This window comes from Eptatretus burgeri, chromosome 2 (genome assembly GCF_056783735.1).
Source record: "Eptatretus burgeri isolate ZD-2024b chromosome 2, Ebu_testis_v1, whole genome shotgun sequence".
Lineage (NCBI taxonomy): Eukaryota > Metazoa > Chordata > Myxini > Myxiniformes > Myxinidae > Eptatretus > Eptatretus burgeri.
In genome coordinates, this window is record NC_140962.1 from 104973902 (window position 1) to 104993227 (window position 19326).

General features: G+C 41.9%; 1 long non-coding RNA gene across 6 annotated transcripts in view; it reads right to left on the reverse strand.

Moving 5' to 3' along the window:
- Positions 1-13650: 13650 nt before the first annotated feature.
- Positions 13651-19326, reverse strand: part of LOC147032728 (uncharacterized) — a 161710-nt gene continuing 156034 nt past the window's right edge. For all 6 annotated transcript variants that reach the window (XR_015055330.1, XR_015055329.1, XR_015055333.1 and 3 more), the window contains one exon: positions 13651-16266. This is a non-coding gene — a long non-coding RNA (uncharacterized LOC147032728). The remainder of the gene's footprint in view (positions 16267-19326) is intronic.

Sequence of the window (19326 nt, forward strand, 5' to 3'; positions counted from 1 at the left end):
GTCTCCAAAATCTGCGGCCACTAGCAATTATACGGCGGCCACAGTATTTCCACGGTCACACAATGTAGCAGTCACATATGTTTTTATTTTTCGGGTAGCCGCACGGCGTATTTATAAATTGTGGAGACCGAAAACGTGGGGGTGCCGTACGGTCTTTGATTTGATGTCGCACGGTGACCTTAGGGCGTCGCTGCGGCGGCCATAGAATTTTCAAGGCAGACGCAAGGCGACCTCAAGGTGCCCGAAAGGCGACCGCAGGGGGGGCCGAAGGCGAACGTGCGGCCAGACGGATGGTAACGAGTGGGTATATATATCTACAGTTCTTTTTTTTACTGAAATAAAAATATACCAGTATATATAACTGAATATACTATAACTATAATATACCGTGGTGCCCCCAGAATCCGAACGCCCCATTGTTTGAACAAATTGGAATCCGAACAATTTTTTCGAGAAAATTTTGCCCTAAAAACCTAATACATTTTAAAAAACCGAACACAACGTGGCGTTCATGTTTGTTCACGTGTCTCCCCCACCTGTTTGAGCCGCATCTTCCTGCTTTGTTCATTCAGTTCGTCGGTGGAAGTCCTCGTGAAAGCATCTCTCGTGTGTCGATCGATACTTTAGGCCTCAGTCACATTTGCTCTATGGAGAGGATACGGCGGCCGTATGCCCTCTGAATTGACAGAAACGTGCAGCGGCCGTAGAGAAACTGAGGTGGCCTCAGGGAGGCCCTACGCCGTTTGGCTATATTTTACAGGTCGTAAGGTCGCCGTGGAATTATAACGCGGAGTTATAAATTTTTTCATTTCTACGTTCGTCGTAGAAATTCGACAAGCCGAAACAAAACAACTGGTATAAAAAAAAAATTAACCCATTCGTTACCATCCGTCTGGCCGCACGTTCGGCTTAGGGTCCCCCTGCGGTCGCCTTGCGGGCACCTTGCGTCTGCCTTCAAAAATGTGACAGGGATGTTAAGGGCTGTAACGAGGAAACTGCTGTGCTCAAACCAGTCACCACGCTCCACCTTGACACGACTAACTTGTGAACCAGTGATGGGATTTTGACAAAACTTGGTATAAGTATAAAGTATGACGCAACGATGAACTGATTAAATTTTAGCATCAAGAAGTCAAAGGTCAGAGTCTGTGATAGGTCATCATTAGGCCAAGGTCACATTTGCTCTACGGCGAGGATACGGCAGCCGTACGCCCTCTGAATTGATAGAAACGTTCGGCCATGACCTCATACCCCAACAACAACTACTACTAGATCTACTACTACTCTTGCTACCACTACAACTACTACTACGAATACTCTGGTCCCATAATTCCCAACTTCCTGTGGAATTGACCAGGGAACATTTTTGGTCCAAGTCTTTCACGAACTGATTCGACAGGCGTGACGTATGGCTGGAACCAATTTGGAGAGAAGTTTGTAATTTGCTTATGGTTCTGACGAAAATTCGACTACCTTTAACAAAATACACAGCGAAATATTTAACATCCACCCTAAACCAGTGTTGGTAGATGGGTCCTGCAACTTAACATCCATTCAATCGAATGCACACACATTGATGGATCTCCCTGCAAGTGAAGGACGGGGGTGAAAGCTGGGTCGACATTTATAGCTGAGTCCAGATTCTCACCCAGGCTCCACAGTTGAAAGGTGGGTGTGCAGAGCTCCAAGGTATCCTGCCAGGCCAACATCCTGATATCCTTTACAATACTTGAAAAAAAATCTACGATTTACCATTAGTTATGATTGAAATCGAAGGAGAAGCTCATCAAATCTAATGAGAAAGTTATTTTGTAGTGAATCAAACGCAAACTCCTTAAGGAGCATAAGTGAATGAAAGGAAGAAAAAGTTTGGCCCAACTACAATTGCTGCTTTGAGATGTACAAGGTGTACACTATGTACAAAATGGTCTTCACAATAATTTATTGCAGTTCAGCCAAAGCACATTTCTACTGCATGGCCAATTGGTTTGACTGAACATGTTGAGCTTCCCTAAATTCATGAAGCAAAATTCATGGTGCACCATCAAACCAAGGCTGTGATCACACATAAACATTCATTGTATTCAGTGAGGCCTGTCAGCCTATTATATGTCGTGGAAATATAACATTATAACAATGCTATGAATATCAGGAATTGACTATTGCGTCATTTGCCATCTGTTTACAGATTACGTACTTATGCAAAAGCAGCGCAAAGAGAATGTAGTAAAATTCTGGGATTATTTTTATACAGGACTAGATGACCCGTGAACCCGTTGGGTACCCGTTGTGACAGCGGTTGATGAAAAAATCATTTCAAGAAAAAACAGATAGCTCCAGCGAACTATACCGCTGAGGTTGTTTGCATTGATCAAATACTCCCGAAGAGTACTTGACTGAATCGGGAATTGATTTTTTAATAATTTTTTTCGTTGCCCGATTTGAACGAAACTTGATACTGCACACCACAGGTGAATGCTGAGTAAAGGGGCCCTAAAATGTTTGTGCTATCGTGTACCGTTTTGGCTGCATTTCGGGAACATACATACATACATACATACATACATACATACATACATACATACATACATACATTCAAGATGAGAGTTTTAGTAATATAAAGATATATATCGAGGGTCATGGATGAGCAGAATAACAGGACAAAGGGTCAACAGACACAAACAATAAAGATGTTGTGCATAGCATGATACTTGCGAAATCCAAATAAACAATAGTCGTCATGGAAACAGCAATTTGGTAATTTGAAAAATTTGCCCTATCAAGTGGTTTACATGATGGAATGTTTTGCATAACAAATTTGGTTTGATACATTTTCTAATTGTGGCCTAATAGGTGTTTTACATGCTTTGGATTACCTTGACCTTTCACGAAGTGTGACCAAATTTTTCTCACATACACTACACATGCCTAGAAATAAGCTGTGTAAGTTTCAATTTGATATCTTGATAAATTACAGAGGTATGGTAAAATAATAAATTCACAAAAGACCCCTTTGATTATAATGGGGGTGAAATTTTTGTCATGGAAACCGTTGACATGTCAAAAAAGTGAGATCGATTGTTCTGATTTTTGGTGAACCAGGTGTGTCACCAAATATGCAAATCCTGTTCAAATTTTAAGTCGATCGAACGAAAATTTATGATTTTATACGACCGTGACCTTTGACTCTTTGAGCTTTTGACCTCAAATACAATATGCTTCTGGTTTGGATTGGTGAATCAATTCAGTGACCCAATATGTAATTTCTGAGCAGTGTATCGAGTCTACAAATGGCTGGAGATAGATGTTTGTGTGTTGTGCGTATAAATGGGTCTAGCAGGTCACTAGGGTTTCAGGCGTCTCAGGGGCGTAAAGGCCTAAGTGGTCAAAAGAGTATATAGGATTCCATAATTGTCTATAATCCTTACTATAATTCACGGACCAGTGTGTGTGTGTGTTGTGTTGTGTTGTGTTGTGTTGTGTTGTGTTGTGTTGTGTTGTGTTGTGTTGTGTTGTGTTGTGTTGTGTTGTGTTGTGTTGTGTTGTGTTGTGTTGTGTTGTGTTGCTCCTATAGTTCTGCACCAATTAAAGTTCTCCAGTTCTCCTTCAACAGTAACTCAAGGTACGGTGCTTCTCTCTGCCCCGACAAGAGGTGCACAAAGATGGGCACGACTGATGATACACAGCACGCCGCTTCAGGACGAGCTTCTTAAGGTCCACCATTTCAGATTGTAGTGGTGTGACGTGCTTTGGTGGAGATGTCACATTAGCCACAATCGATGTAATGGTGTCAATAAGATGATCAGCTATATCCGCAGTGGTAGGTCGTGCCAGCTTTGAATTAGCTGCAAGTATTATGCGGATATGTGGTGGTAAACGTTGCAAGAACAACTCACGAAGGAGCGACTGGTTGAAGGTAGCATGGCAGTCACCAAGAAGCTGCTGCATATGATGGAGTAGTTGAGTGGGTCTTCAATCTCCTAAATATTCAGTTGTAAGAAGTTGTTGAAGGCAACAGTGCTCAGTGGGGGTCGTGCACTTTGTGAGCATGGTCTTCAAAGTCATGTGTGGTTTATTTGTTGGGGATTGGAGGAAAATATTTCTCATCTTTGTCACACACTCTGGTGACAAGGAGCCAATAATGTATTTTAATCGTGTAATGTAATGTTCGGGGTGTCGATTTGTGCTTTGACTTGTGGAAACCACAGCTGCAGGTCATTAGGCCAAAATGGCGGCACCTTTGTCAAAACCACTGCCACAGATGAAGCTGAAGTTTAGCGACCAGGAAGGGCACGGCTGGTTGGTCATTCCTGGTGACTGATTGTGTGCTTGTAACTCCTTTTCTGTCCATTTGAATTAAGTCGGGGCCACCAATTTGGCGTGGAAGAAAAGACGTCCAAGACGTTCGGATTCTGAATCAGTTCTCATAATTCAAACCGCCACTGTCAAACCCACTTGAACTTCTTCCGACTTACCCGGCCCCGAAATCCCCCAATAAAGCAGATCACAAGCATATTTATATCCTACTGGACCTTGCTATTCGCGGATTCGCTATTCGCGAACCAAGTGTATCCGTGGTTTATAAAATGCGACTTGCTTCGACACTCGCAGCCCTGTGCTTTGTGTATTCACGTTTTTGTTTTTTTGCGGGTGTATTTGTGGTGCTTCACAGACGTATTCGTGGTTTTTCGTGCTTTTGTAGTTTTTTGAGGGCATGTTTACGGATTTTTTCGGGCTTTCGCAGGTGTGTTTGTAGTTTTTTTTACATTTCTGCTTTTTTCCAGGTGTATTTGCGGTTTTTCATGGTTTTTAGTGGTTTTTCACGGTATTTTTGACTTTCCCTCATGAATCACGAACCGTCAGGAACCTATCACCCCATTTTCCATTGAAACAATGCCCTGACATTCGCAGATTCAACATTTGCGTCACTTTCAAGGAAAGTATCCTCCTCGAATAGCAGGGTCCGACAGTATTATAAAATCCATGGCCAAATTATGCCACGACAAGACCATGAGCAGTGATGAATAGCACATATGAAAGTCTGGAGTTCAAACTTCAAGACAACAGAAGACAATTCCACAGGTGGGATGAATGAGTGAATGCAATTTCAGCAAACAAGAGCTATAGACAATACGAACCTCACAAGAAATGCACAATGGGGAAAAAATGCTTTTCATTACAGGAGTATGTCAAATTTTTTGGGACACACACGCACGCGCGGCACACACACACACACACACACAATCCAAAGCAATTGTGACTTTTCAAGAGGCTCCTTGTGTGCTTTTCAGGAGTAAATATAACAGAGCAATCCATTTTCATTTTATCTGAGATTCTATCTCTGTCCAGGTGCCGTGCCCCTCTCCATCTCGCCTGCATTCCTTCTCTACCATATTTTTGTCACCATGAATTTCCCTTTGTCTGCCCATTGTCTACCCCTGTGCTATACTTCAAACAGTTTGTTCATCGATTTATTCTGTCGTACACCATGTCTGGTTGTGATGTATTTTCCCCAAACAAAACTGAAAATCAATAAATAATGTTGGCACAAGCATTCATGAGTGATACAAACTCTGAGAAGAGTAACTTTCTGTCACTATATCGATTTCAAGTATTATTCACTGTCATATCAAATGTAGAATTTCATAATCTTAACATATGAGAGACTCGCATTATAATGAATAGATACATTCTGTGGATGGGTCGTTGTCTTGAGAATTCGTTTTCCCTGAATCCCCATCCCTCTCTCTCCCTCTCTCGACCCCACCAAACATTAGAAACTAATAAACATAATGGATGCCCAAGAGCATTTGGAATGAGTGAGTGAGTCTTGCAGACCACATCGTGTGTGGTTCGACCTGCTGTTCCTGCTTGGCCATAATCATGCTTACTAAAGTGGTTTCAATGAAGAGTCTGACTTTATTTCTTCTCAAAGACTCAACCAGATTTACACCTGTAAAGGTGAAATGTTATCATCCACTACATGTGCACCTTGAGAAAGCCAAAGGCACCCGGATTTGACTCACCTGCCGCAGGTTACCAGCTCAATGGCATAATTTGACACGAGGCCTCTTGAAGTGCCAAGTCCGTTACTTTTTTTTATATGTAAAGTCTCTGCTCGTGCTGTGGCAATGCATTATCTGTGGGGTAATGTGGAAAATGTGCAAATGCAACAAAGGGGTGAACAAACAGGAGCAGGAGAGAAAGTGGCGAAGGAAACATAGCAACCTGTAAATAAAAGGGGAGAGGTTATGGAAGGTTAATGTGCATAGGAAAGATCACATGTTGGGTTGGAGGATGGCATGAGGTGGTGATAAACCACCAACTTGAAACCCTGGAGGGAGGAGTGGGATTCAACAGCTTGAGGAAGGAGGTTCCACGAGCTGTAGAAGTGAAGAACCGGAGTGGAGGTGAGTGAGTCTGGATATTTGGAGTTACGTGGGGAGGGGGTTGTGAGAAGAACTCATGGGACCTGAAGGGACTGGATATCAGGGACAGATTGATGAAAGATCAGAGGAAGCAACATGGGAGGAGAGGCGGTGGAAAAGAAGAAGGAAAACCTGTCTGTGCTGAGATCCTTTTTAATGGTTCCTTGTGGGAAATGCCAAAGTTTATGAGAAATACATGAGCCTTATGTAATTGAGGTTAATCTCACATAGAATGTCACAGAGGTATCATTGCAGTTTTTATTGATTGCTAAAACAATGTGAATGAAACTGTGGTCAAAGTCACCAAAGCCAATAATTGCACAACCCAAACAATATCCTCCTTTGCAAAACCGTTCGTATTTTTTTTTATGCCTCGATTGACGAAGTCGTCGGAGGCATGATATTTTCAGTTTGTCCGGAGGTACGTAGGTCCGTCCGTCCATGCGTAGGTCCGTCCGTCCTAATTTTCTAATTTCCAAACCGTCCGTGCTAATTTTCTCTGTTTTCTCTGCATCCCATAATTTTCACCATAGGTGTGACTAGTCATGCAGAATTATTTAATGATAAATATGATGTCATAGGTGATGTTGTGTGGCAGCCATGTTGGAAAAAGGAAACACTTTGGACCTCTGTATCTCTGAAAATACTCCATGAAGAAAATCAAAACTTGGCACATATGAAGTTCTGTACTCCCCATCAGAAACAAGTGTGATTTTTTTTGATGATGTCATAGGTGGCCTCGTTATGTCATGGCATAGATTAAACGCTTTATCCGATTAGTATGAAAATGTTTGAGGGTCATCGAGGGCTAAATTTTAAAGGGGGAAGGGGGAGGGGGGGTAGGGAATTGATAACGTCATCAGTCATTTGGTTCAGCAGCCATATTTTCTTTTAACATAAAAGCCTTCAAAAGTCTTCTTCCCCAAAATGGCTGAACAGATTGAAGCGAAACTTTACAGGTATGATCGCCTATCCATGAGGGGCAAAAAGTTCTCCACCTACAATGTTGTAAGTCACATGGTTTGGCAGCTGTGATTTTATTGAAGAATAAAGCTTTAAAAACCCTGTTAAGAATGGCTTGGCAGATCGAGGGGAAACTTCACCCACATGTTCCCCAAGCCTTGCAGATAGCAGGGTGTTCAAAAATAATTAATAGGTCACATGGTCTGGCAGCCATATTGGATTCAGCGAAAAAAAAATTAAAATAAAATTTCTCTTCAACCGCTTCATCAATTGATGTGAAACGTCACAGTTATGATGTAGTAGTCATGTTGAACATAGGTTTTTAATTTCAACCTCATCAGACGCATGGTCTGGCAGCCAGAATTATTTACTATTTTGAATCTGGGTTCAGGGATTTAAATTAAAATTGGTACAAGTGTGTATTATGATGTAATAATGTGTGCGGAGGCATATCTGGTGATGTCACGACGTCACAGAGTGACCTTTGTGTTATACTTGTTTTCACAAAGATTGCAAAACTAAAACACATTTTTTGCAAAACACAATCCAAATCTCTATATTTAGCACAGCATTCATGTTGAGAGTTTCTTACTTGTTTTCTCATCGAATCCATGTTTGCAAATGAATGCAAGCAATTCCAATTGCATTCATGTATACTTCACATGTGTAAATGCAAATTGCTCAATTTTTAAATCATCTATCAGACCTTAATCTGTACTAATAAATGTCAGTGTATGCGTGTCAGTGTGTCTCCTCCATAACTCCAAAACTACAAAACCTAGCAACCTGAAAATTTGCATGCATACTAAGAAAACTCCAAGGAAGTGCAAGAGTGAAAATTGGGTGTTTGGGTTAATTAAAACACCCCTTTTGAAGATAATTAACGGCCTTATTTAATTATATGCTTCATCAGGCGATCCTCAGCCACCTCGCTCTCTTGGTCTTAAGGCATTTCCTGGGTAACCTCGCTGAGGTCTGAAGCCACCCTGTTTTTTGGCGTCTTCAACCTTAACTTGACTTGGATACAGGCCACAACGATTTCTTAATGATAGTTCTTTTTTCACTTTCCTCACTCATATCGAATGCCTGTTCATCATAGCTATGGATCACTGTATACATCAATTTTGTAAGTGCTATCGTTTTCAAATTAGGAGCTTGGAGCAATTTAATGCATGATATGATACGATTTTCTATGATCGACTCTCATGGACTAATTAAAGTGTACCATCGAAATATTATTTGGGTTTTGAGGATCAGATATCATCTGGACAAAATAAGTATTTTGTGCCAAAAAGAAGTGTGGACAAAATCTGGACAAAATAAGTATTTTTGTAAATAAGTATTTAAAAATTTAGGAGTGTGCCAAAATTAACCAGCTTCATTGAGCTATATGATTTGAGCCTGGTGTGGCTTAGTGGTTAAGGTGGTGGCTTGGAATCCTCGGGGTCCTGAGTTCGAGACCCGCTGGCCGCTGAGTTAGCATCAGGGGGTTGACTCAGCCTGCCATCCTTCCGAAGGTCGGCGAAATGAGCTCCAGTATACTGCTAATTATCCCTGCATGGTCGAAGGCGACTAAAGGATTGGTGTCAGGAAGGGCATCCGGCCGTAAAAACATTGCCACAAGAAAGGGTATCATGATTGGAAAAAGCCGCAAAAAGCTGACCCCTGCTCAGGGATAAAGGCTTTCAAATGGTGTGATGATTGAGCTATATGATTGAATTCATTCACTGCTGGACCCTGTGCCCCATCCCACAGAGGCACTGACAATCCATAGTGTCTGTCAGATCTGCGTCTATATTTTCAGGTGTCATGAAGTGCTTTACAGGGAATCAAAGCAAATCTGGTGAAAAGCAGATGTTGTAAAAAAAAGTTATAACTTTACACAGACTATAAACCGATATACCACACGACACATACATAGACAAGCAGGCAGCGTGCAGGAACTCTTGTTGATAAAATCATTACTTGAATGAATTCATTTTACTTCATTAACTGCTGTATGCGTGGTGAAGACCGGCTTTAAAATTAAAGGGATCCTAAATTGTATGCAGCGACAGCCTTGCCAACATTCCTTATCAACCATTCAAATGAAGTGCTCGCATCGGTGCTTAAGCCACTTCACCATCACCCATTGTCAATAGTGGTACTGCGCTACATCATTCTGATCGAATCGTTCACTCATTGCAGACATTTTTGTTGCGCCACGTCATTCAGAGTGAATGGTTCATGCTCCTTCACGCTGAGCGAGTTGTTAGTGCTCTGTCACCCTGAGCGAGTAGTTCATTCTCCATCACCCTGAGAGAGTGGTTTGTGCTCCGTCACCCTGAGTGAGTAGTTTGTGCTCTGTCACCCTGAGCGAGTGGTTCGTGCTCCGTCACCCTGAGCGAGTGGTTCATACTCCATCACCCTGAGTGAGTGGTTCATGCTCCATCACCGTGAGTGAGTGGTTGATGCTCCGTCACTCTGAGCGAGTGGTTCATACTCCATCACCTTGAGTGAGTGGTTCGTGCTCCATCACCCTGAGTGAGTGGTTCATGCTCAACCATCCTGAGTGAGTGGTTTATGTTCCATTACTCTGAGTGAGTGTTTCGTGCTCCGGCATCCTAAGCGAGTTGTTATGAAATAACACCCAATTTCTGAGCCATTTGCTGTATTAACGCGTTTTCTAAATTGCCGAGCCAATTTATTTTCTTCTTGTTACACGCAGCTGTTTTTTAGATTGATGTTCGTAAACATATCCCTGAAACGTCAATATAAATGCATCGTTTTTCAGTGAAAGCTACTCATGGTTTTTGAGTTGTTGGTGATATCAGCCAAGCATGTGTGTCTGTGTGTGTGTGTGTGTGTGTGTGTGTGTGTGTGTGTGTGTGTGTGTGTGTGTGTGTGTGTGTGTGTGTGTGTGTGTGTGTGTGTGTGTTGTTCATAAAGCGTCTCTCTCTCTCTCTGGATATATCCGGACACTGGTTATCTCTCGACGGTGTTTGTCTGTGGATGTGTCCATGCAGGGTTTGTCTCTGGAGGTGTCCTGGCGGTGTTTATGTCCGAATGGGAGTTTGTCTCCAGATGTGTCCAAGTGTTTTTGTCTCTGGCCAGCTTGGCTCCAGACACATATGGGTGTTGTTTGTCTTCGGACGGTACTTAATGCACAACCGCACATCTGCCTTTCCTTCCTCTCACCTTACACTGTCTTCCCTTCCTCTCACCTCACACTGTCTTCCCTTCCCTCACCCCTCCTCGATCCCCCACCCCTCTTTGCTGCCCCTCCCTCCTCCTCACTCCTCACTCTCCCCCGCCCCTCTCTCCCTCTTCCCCCTTCTTTTTCTCCCTCCCCCTTTCGTATTCCCATCAGCGAAGCAACAGGTGGTATTTGCTCGTATTAAATAATTCTTGCTGCCAGCCCATGTGTCTGATCAGGTTGAAATTTAAAACATTGTTGCGGATCCGGGGGTGGGGGTTCTCACCTGAGTCTTGATAGCCAAACGTTACAGATTTGACACCACCCCAACCACCGCCATCTCCGGGGTTATAACGCTGGCTGGTTCGGCACAGGCCTCGGGTCATGCGTCTTCAATCGCGATACCAACGTACCCCTGGACATTACCAGTTGGGGAAATAGACCCCGGTTACAGACTGGTTTTGTCAGATACCGAGCGTTTTCTGCCAGTCTGTAACCATTTTGGTTTTATATACCAATCGAGCGAATTGTTTCTCAGCACGGCACGAATTGACTCAAAGCGGAAACTTCATACGAATCAGCCAGCTTATTGGGGAACATCGGGGAACACAACACAAGCAAAGTATTCACGACAATGTTATTATCAATCTATAACCCGTTCTTAACTAGAAAACTATGGATTACAGGTTTCGAGGGGGACCCTAACGAGATATACCTTAAACAACATGCAGAGAAGACATACACAGCATGCAGACAAGACAGAGTACATGGTGATGTTTAAGGACGAGAGGAAAGTGTCAAAAGCACGAATGTCGCTCGTAACAAGGCGATGTCAATGAATTCGAGCCCCCAAGCTCGACCACGCCGCGTGGCAAGATGGCGCTCGTCCTCCTTTGTCGCACCCGCCCACGCACGAGGCCTCCGAGCGTTCAGACCCCGCGAGGTCGACTGCACCAGACCGTCAGGTCGATGGTGGGTTTCAGCTGGTTTCTCACAAGGTCCAGCACACAAGTCCAGGCCCGGCCTGTCCACCAGGCCTCCTTCACGAAGCAGATCGCAGACAGACACAGCCGTCCCCTACACAGCAGATCACGACTCCCACCAGTCATCTCTCATCCAGCCGAGGGCAGACAGACCCCATGCAGTCCTTTCCCTGCCTTTCCTTCAGCCCTGGCTCGCTTCTCCAGGCCACAGAAGGCAGACCCGGTGCGCTCAGGTTCAGATTCTCTCTCTGCAGAATCACCATTGGCTTTTCTTTCTACTTGCCTCCAAAAACCGACTGCTCATCCAGCAGATCCAGCCTCGACACTCGTCGTTTCTCTCTTGCCTTCCCGGCGCATGCTCGCCTCGACGCTTGAGCACGCCTCCAAGCCGACCGCAGTTTTTTACTTCTCTAGTTTCACTTCCTCTTTTCAGTGCTCGTGGCCTCTGTTTCACTTCCTCTTTTTGGCCACTCCCCCTCTCAGCGCTGGGCGGGGACTATTGTCCGGAGAGAGGATGGAAGAAGAAGAATCCCTCAGTCCACCACCACTGCACAAAGAAATAACAGCCTGTGACACCTCCCGACACACATGTAACGTCCATTTTACCGAACAGCCTGGCTAAACATGCATTTAATGGGGGATCTGAGCTAATCCTATATTTAGTAGCATACTAAGGGCCATTTCCGTAACAATATATTCCACATGTCAACAAGATCATAAATTTGCCGTTTCACGTCGATTGATGAAGTGGTTCAAGAGATATCATTTTTTAAATAAAGATTTTTGTTCAATTCAATATGGCTGCTAAACCATGTGAGCTATTAATTATTTGTGAACACACTGGTATCCCCAGTGGTTGGGAAACATGTGGGTGAAATTTCCCTTCAATTTGATTAGCCATTCTGGAGAAGGATATTTTTTTTTAATATTCAAAAAATTATAGCTGCCAAACCATGTGATGTATGATGTCAGAGTTGGAGAACTTTTTGTTCCTCATGGATGGGTGATCATACCTGTAAAGTTTCGCCTCGATCTGTCAGCTATTTCTGAGAAGATTTTTGAACGTTTTTTATGTTAAAAACAATATAGCTGCCGAATCACGTGACTGATGACGTCATCAATTTTTCCCCCCGTTCAATTTATTCCTAGATGACCGTCAAACAATTTCATACTGATTAGATAAAGCATTCGACGTATGCAATGATGACGTCATAATGAAGCCACCTATGACATCATCAAAAAAACACGGTTCCTATGGGAGAATTTCACAAGTGCCAAGTTTCAATTTTTTGCATGGAGTGGCTTTCAGAGATAGAGGTCCAAAGTTTTTCCTTTTTTTCCCAACATGGCTGCCACACCACGTGACCTATAACGTCATAATTATCATTTAAAGATTCTACATGTGTCGTCGCACCTACAATATTGGTGAAAATTTAGTGTCAATCGGAGAAGTGGTTGCAGAGAAAACAGAGAAAATTAGCATGGACAGACATACGCAGTACGTACAGACGGACAACCCAAAAGCATAATGTCACGTGCGATTTGGTCAGCGGAGGCATAAAAAAAAAAAACAACAGATGAATATTTGATATGGATTTTAAGCTTGAATGGAAAGTGAGTTTTTTAAACAAATATTGAAGTATTCACACATTTCAAGTTTTTTCCATTCTGATTGATTCATTATTTATCAAAAACTTTGAATACATTTGACCTCCTACCTATTGCAGATTTGAATCTGTAATCACCAGGTTATATTGCAAATGCTCAATCCATTGGGCAAACGGAGAATCAGAATAGTTGTAAATTGTTCCAATTATTTGCAGCCATCTCATACTGACATTGTTCCTTTCTATTTCCCGAGAAATCACCCTACAGGGAAAAATGAGGACCGTTTGCTTTCTCACTACACCAGCCCCTCTCCCCCCGTTCTCTCCCTCCCATCCCCTACACACGTCCTTCTCCAACCTCTCTAATCCTTTCCCCAGCAATTTGACAAAATCGATGTATACAAGGAAGCTTTGGCATTTCAGAAAGAGGTCACTTGTCCCAAAAGCATCGTGCCTGTGCTGCACATCCACACACTGACACAACATTAACAAAATCGATCGATTTATTTATCTTCTCTGTACCAAACTCATTATTACAATTAAATATTAGCATCCACATTCTATTAAAATAATCTTTGCATCAGATAGATACATGGTCCTTGCATACTGCACTATCTAATGTAAATAAGTTCAAAGTAGGCATTTATGAAAGCAGAAAAGACAGCCGGTTGGTTATACCTTACCATCCAAAAGATGGAGTGGACCGTGACGCAGCACCCTCTCCCAGCATTCACCATAACAGTAGATTTAGCCAGGATATATTCCAAAGAGAACTATGTCTGCATGCTGGTTTTGTCACCACCTGACTTTCCATTAAGGTCTCCCATCCAAGCATTAACTGACTTTATTTTCCGAGATCTCTATGGATTGGGCACATATGAGCCGATAAGTTGTTGTCTAACAAACAGTTCCATAACTCATCCACATCATTTAAAGACTACCAATCACCGACTACACCACCATTTGTGTGAAACCAGTGCAACACCAAGACAGGAAGTGTGACCATACATATATTGAAGCACAATGACAAATGGCAAGGTACTCTTCAGAAGTTCAAGGCATAGAGCTAGCTCATCGCTGCAGACAGACTTGTGAACTCGCGGTCTTCTCGCTCCAAAATGACCTTTCAAATTCTACTGTCCCAACAAGCCAGATGCATTAACCACCACCACCACTGATCATCTTGGTGGTGGAGTGGATAAATAATTGTTGCATTGCCCTCACTGGTGTGAGGTTCGATTTGTATGACTGCTCATAAATTTGGTTGGGAGAGGATATTTGGGCCCCACCAGGTCTATTTCCTCATAACAACGCCACTATGCCCCAATTACCTGCAGGATGTTACGGGACCACCACCACCCATAACCCACTTCTTGTCAATATTTGTAGGTGCAAGATTTACACTCACCTCCTTTTGTCATGCTTATGAAATTTCCTCCGTATCATCCATACAATATTGTGCTACTGGTCTCACTACAATCAGGTCTTCGACTCATTTATTGGAGGAAGTGAACCTGACGATACTCAGCAGCCGTCTTGTGCAATGCAAGCAAGTGGCACATCATAATCCCATATTTCAGCTCGGAGTTAATCCAACCGTCCCACAATTTAGACATGAAAGTTGCCCCAGTATCTCACACAAGAGTAAACTCCAGTATGATATTAGCTGTTTGGATTGAGCATTAACTTTGACCAACTTTGTTGTTATTATTTATGCCATTCGTTGTCTGTAACCACCATTACTAGTCCCTTGCACCATTACAACGCTCTGTGAATGTTGAGCTCAATAATGCATAAATGGTGCACTCAATGCATGTCCCTTTAAAAGCTTCCTTGACGCATTTAAGGAGAGCATATAGTTTGGCAGAAGTGTATTGATTCAGAACGAAATTCCATGGAGAACCAAATAAAACTTGTTTCTCTGTCAATTTTCCATTTGGATTTATCCCATTTTTACCCTAGTGCTATCTGGTCTAATTTTGGGTGCTATCAAAAGGTCCTGAGGTCCTTCAGTTGAAGGGAACATCAATCCAGCTATATAGTTTCCTTGTATTCATTCTGAGTGTTTAAAAACAAAAATCCTACTGTATCGACGATTGTTTACATAAAGTAGGGTCATTGTGACACGATGTTCAATATCCAAGTTCCACATACCCTGTCTCACTTGAGCAAAGAGTTGAGTTTGTCACCCCAATGGGATCATTTCTCAATATCTATCTAATACATATAAAAGGAAGTTCATTTTTGGACTATGCAAGTGTGGACGGATTAATGTCACCCCATTGATTGGTCAGTTGGCCCGACTCCACCCACAATTGTAACCAAAAACAACAACAACATACGGCCACCATTTTGTGAAGCCACATTGGTCCAGGCCTCTGCTGTCAGCCCATGGGCCAGCTATATAACCATGACATATTATATATGCACATAAGCAGTAGGCATGTTTTTGCTTCATGTATGTATCCTTGGATATTTTTATTATTTTTGAGTGACCACAGCAGCAGTATGTTGACTACACACTGCCAAAATAAAATGATGAGCAATCTCTACACCTATATCAATGCAAGTTGCACGATTGTGTCTGAACGGGGTAAACGTCATAACCACAGCACATAAAATGCTGAATGATACCTCATTTAAGAGCTCTTGGGTCTGAACAATGCATGCGGATGTTTACAAATATAGGTATTCACGCAAATTTGAGTTGTGTGCATTTTTGTTGTGCACACTGATGGTCTAAATGGTTAGAGTCGTTGGTTCGCACACGAACTGGAAGCAAAAACTATCATAACCACAAACTATTCAGTCAAATCTGTCAATGTACAATTACCTTTTCATCAATTTACTTCACCGAGAAAGCTTAGCAGTCAACAGTTGGTGATGATTATGCTGTCAAAAGACCTCAGAACAAACTCCATAAATATTCCACACTCATTGGGAACTAATTCTCTTACAAATGGAATCTGGGACTCCTTGATCATGCTTCCACTTGATTTTCATACACATGTGAGGTGTATGAAAAAGGCTCTCTGACAATGCCTTGCGTGTGAGAGGAAACATTAAGTTTCATGGGTGGTGTATAATCTTCAACTGGCTGGTCCACACACCTACCAAAAGTGAAAAGAAATAAAACCACAAATTACTCAGTCAATTATGTCGAACAAATAACTTCATTTTTGTTGATTTACTTCACCGAGAAACCTTAAATTTTTTTTCAATTAAAAAAACAACATTATTTCTATAGTTGGCAATATAAGTACAGTTAAAGAAAAATAAATGAAAGTAATATTCCCGAAACTTGGTGAACTCAGAAGGATACAATAAAAAAATAAAACATACAGAGGCAAATATTGAGGCATATTCAGAAGCCAAGGCTTGTATTGATATGCCTATGGACGAACAATATAAATGACAATACATTGGACCAAAACTAACGAATGTCAAAGAATTAAGGAAAAATGGTCAAGAATACTGTGAAAAACAAGAATAAACAGATAAAAAAAAGAATGAAATAACAATATGGCGAAGAGTTGCAAGGGTGAATAACAAATCAATGTGTAAGAAAGGAAACTATGAATAATAGGAGATCAAGTTTCGTTTCTAAGAAGGCTTAAACCAACCCAGACACGACTGTGCCTTTACTGCTCCATCAATACTATTCCAAAGACGTGGCCCATAATAACGCAGTTTATTAAAAGAGTATGATGTGTGAGTAAAAGGTCAAAATAAGTTATCTTGTGATCGAGTGAAATGAGTGTGGAAATTATGGACTGCTGTAAAGGAAGATGAAAAGACTTGTGGAAGATTATTGAAATGTTTGCACATAAATATCCCTGTATGTAATTCATTAATGTCAAACAGTGTCAATGTGTTGAGTTCGGTGAAAAGAGGTGCAGTGTGGTCCCCTGGATGAGAAAGGGTACAGATCCTTTGAGTGCATTTTTGAATAACTGATAATGAGTGTCGCTGATTGTTATTAGAGCGTGCCCAGACAATGTTACGATAGTTCCGGTAAGGAAGAATTCAGGTATTATACAGAGAGAATAAAATATAAGGAGGAAGGAAGGTATGAAGTTTCGACAGTATGCCCGTGTTTCGAGAAACAATCTTAGCGGTTGATGAAATATCATTAGTCCAGCTAAGTTTGTCATCCAACGTAACACCTAAAAATGTTGGCGAATGACCAAAAGTAATGGATTCACTGTCTATATAAATAGAAGAGATGGTGTCAGACAGAGGTTTAGTGGATTTTCTAAAGGACGTACACTTGGTTTTATTTGGTTTTATAGAAAGTTTGTTAGATTTAAACCAGGATGAAACGTTAATGAGCTCACTATCAAGAATACTGACCAAAGAGTCAAAACTGGGATTGGAATAGATGATAGTTGTATCATCAGAAAAGAGAAAAAAAATATAAAGAAGAACAAGTATGTAGATCTAATCGTTCATATATAATAGAAAAAGAAAAGGTCCAAGTATAGATCCTTGGGGAACTCCATGGCAAATAGCTCTCCATGAAGAATTAGAGCTTTTAACAACTTAAATTGTTGCCTTTTCGTAAGATAGTCTTTAAACCATTCAAGAGCACAACTTCTAACACCATAAAGACATTATAATCAATCATATCAAATACTTTGGACAAGTGAATAAAAACACCAGCAGTACACAATCTGTCAGAGAGGGAATTTTAAATTAAATCTGTCACATGAATAAAAGCCATATCTGCAGAGTGCTTACTACAAATACCAAACTGTTGATCAAAATAATGTTAAATTTAGAGATAAATTTGGTTAGATTGTTATAAAAAAGTCTCTCCGAAATTTTAGAAAAACAACGATGAACAGATATGGGTCTGTAATTGTGAATGGCCTGACAATCCCTCCTTTTCTGGTTAAAGGACAGCATCAAGACAAAGGGGTGACATTAAGGAAGGAATAAATGTTGAGGATTCTGTATGGGTAGAAAGTAGAGATTGTAAAAACAGTAAGATATTGGAAGGATGCTTTGATGAGGCTCTGGGTGGGAAGGAAGAGGAGGAAGGAGTACATGAAGAATTCAAAAGGGCATGTGGAAAGGGAAGAGTATTGATTATGGGGGATTTAAACTTGCCAGGGATAGATTGGGTCCAGGAACAGGGAAAGGGCAGAGCAGATGAGGATTTCCAAGTTTTAGTCCAGGATTACTTTTTAACCCAGTTTTGTAGATAAGCCCACGAGAGGGAGTGCAGTGTTAGACCTCCTTTTAAGTAACAATCCCAATATGGTGGAGGAGGTGGAGGTCGGGGAGCATTTTGGAGCAAGTGACCATAACATTGTGTGTGCAAAGATTCTGTGAAGGGTTAGAGTTCAGGATAGTAGGGTAAGACTATTAGATTTCAGGAAGGCAAACATTGAGGGTATGAGGAGAGAATTGGGTGATGTAGATTGGGAGACTCCAACAACAGGACAATCAGCATCAGAAAGATGGGAAACCTTTAAAGACCAAATGTGTAGAGTGCAGAGTAAGTACATTCCAATGAAGTGTAAAACTAGAAATCGAAAGAGACCAGGGTGGTTGAGTAGTGAGATAAGGAACGCTATTCAGGAGCAGCAGAAGGCATTTATTAGGTTTAAAATATCAGGACTGGAGTGAGATTTATATCACGATCGAAGTAAACAGAGGCAAGTTAAGAAAATAACTTGACAAGCCAAAAGAGAGAATGAGAGGACATGGCTAAGAATATTGTTGTAGATTACCGCCCGCCGGCGTGCGTATGACCCCTTCTAGCCAATGGCGGCTGCTCTCGCCCACCGAATGGACAATCTAGTCGCAGCCTTCCGGATCAAACGCCGGAATCCCGCTGCGGGTGTGTTTTGAGCACACCACAGCCGAGTCAACACTCTACCCGCGCTACAGGGTCAATCGCCGAATTGTCGATATACCTAATTAATCGCGTGGGCAGACTACCAAGAGACTGTACCTCAACGGGGCCCGCTTGAAACGAGCCGCTTAAGCAGCTAGCTTCGTTTTGGGATAACCGAGCGGGGTATTATCGCGAAGCCCCGTTGGACCCGATTCTATTATCGGCTATTTAAAAACCAACTATTATTCCGAATGCAATACGGCAGTTCAATGGAGGGAAAGGACGCAACGAACAGGTTTACATTCACACAAGGACATTTATTATA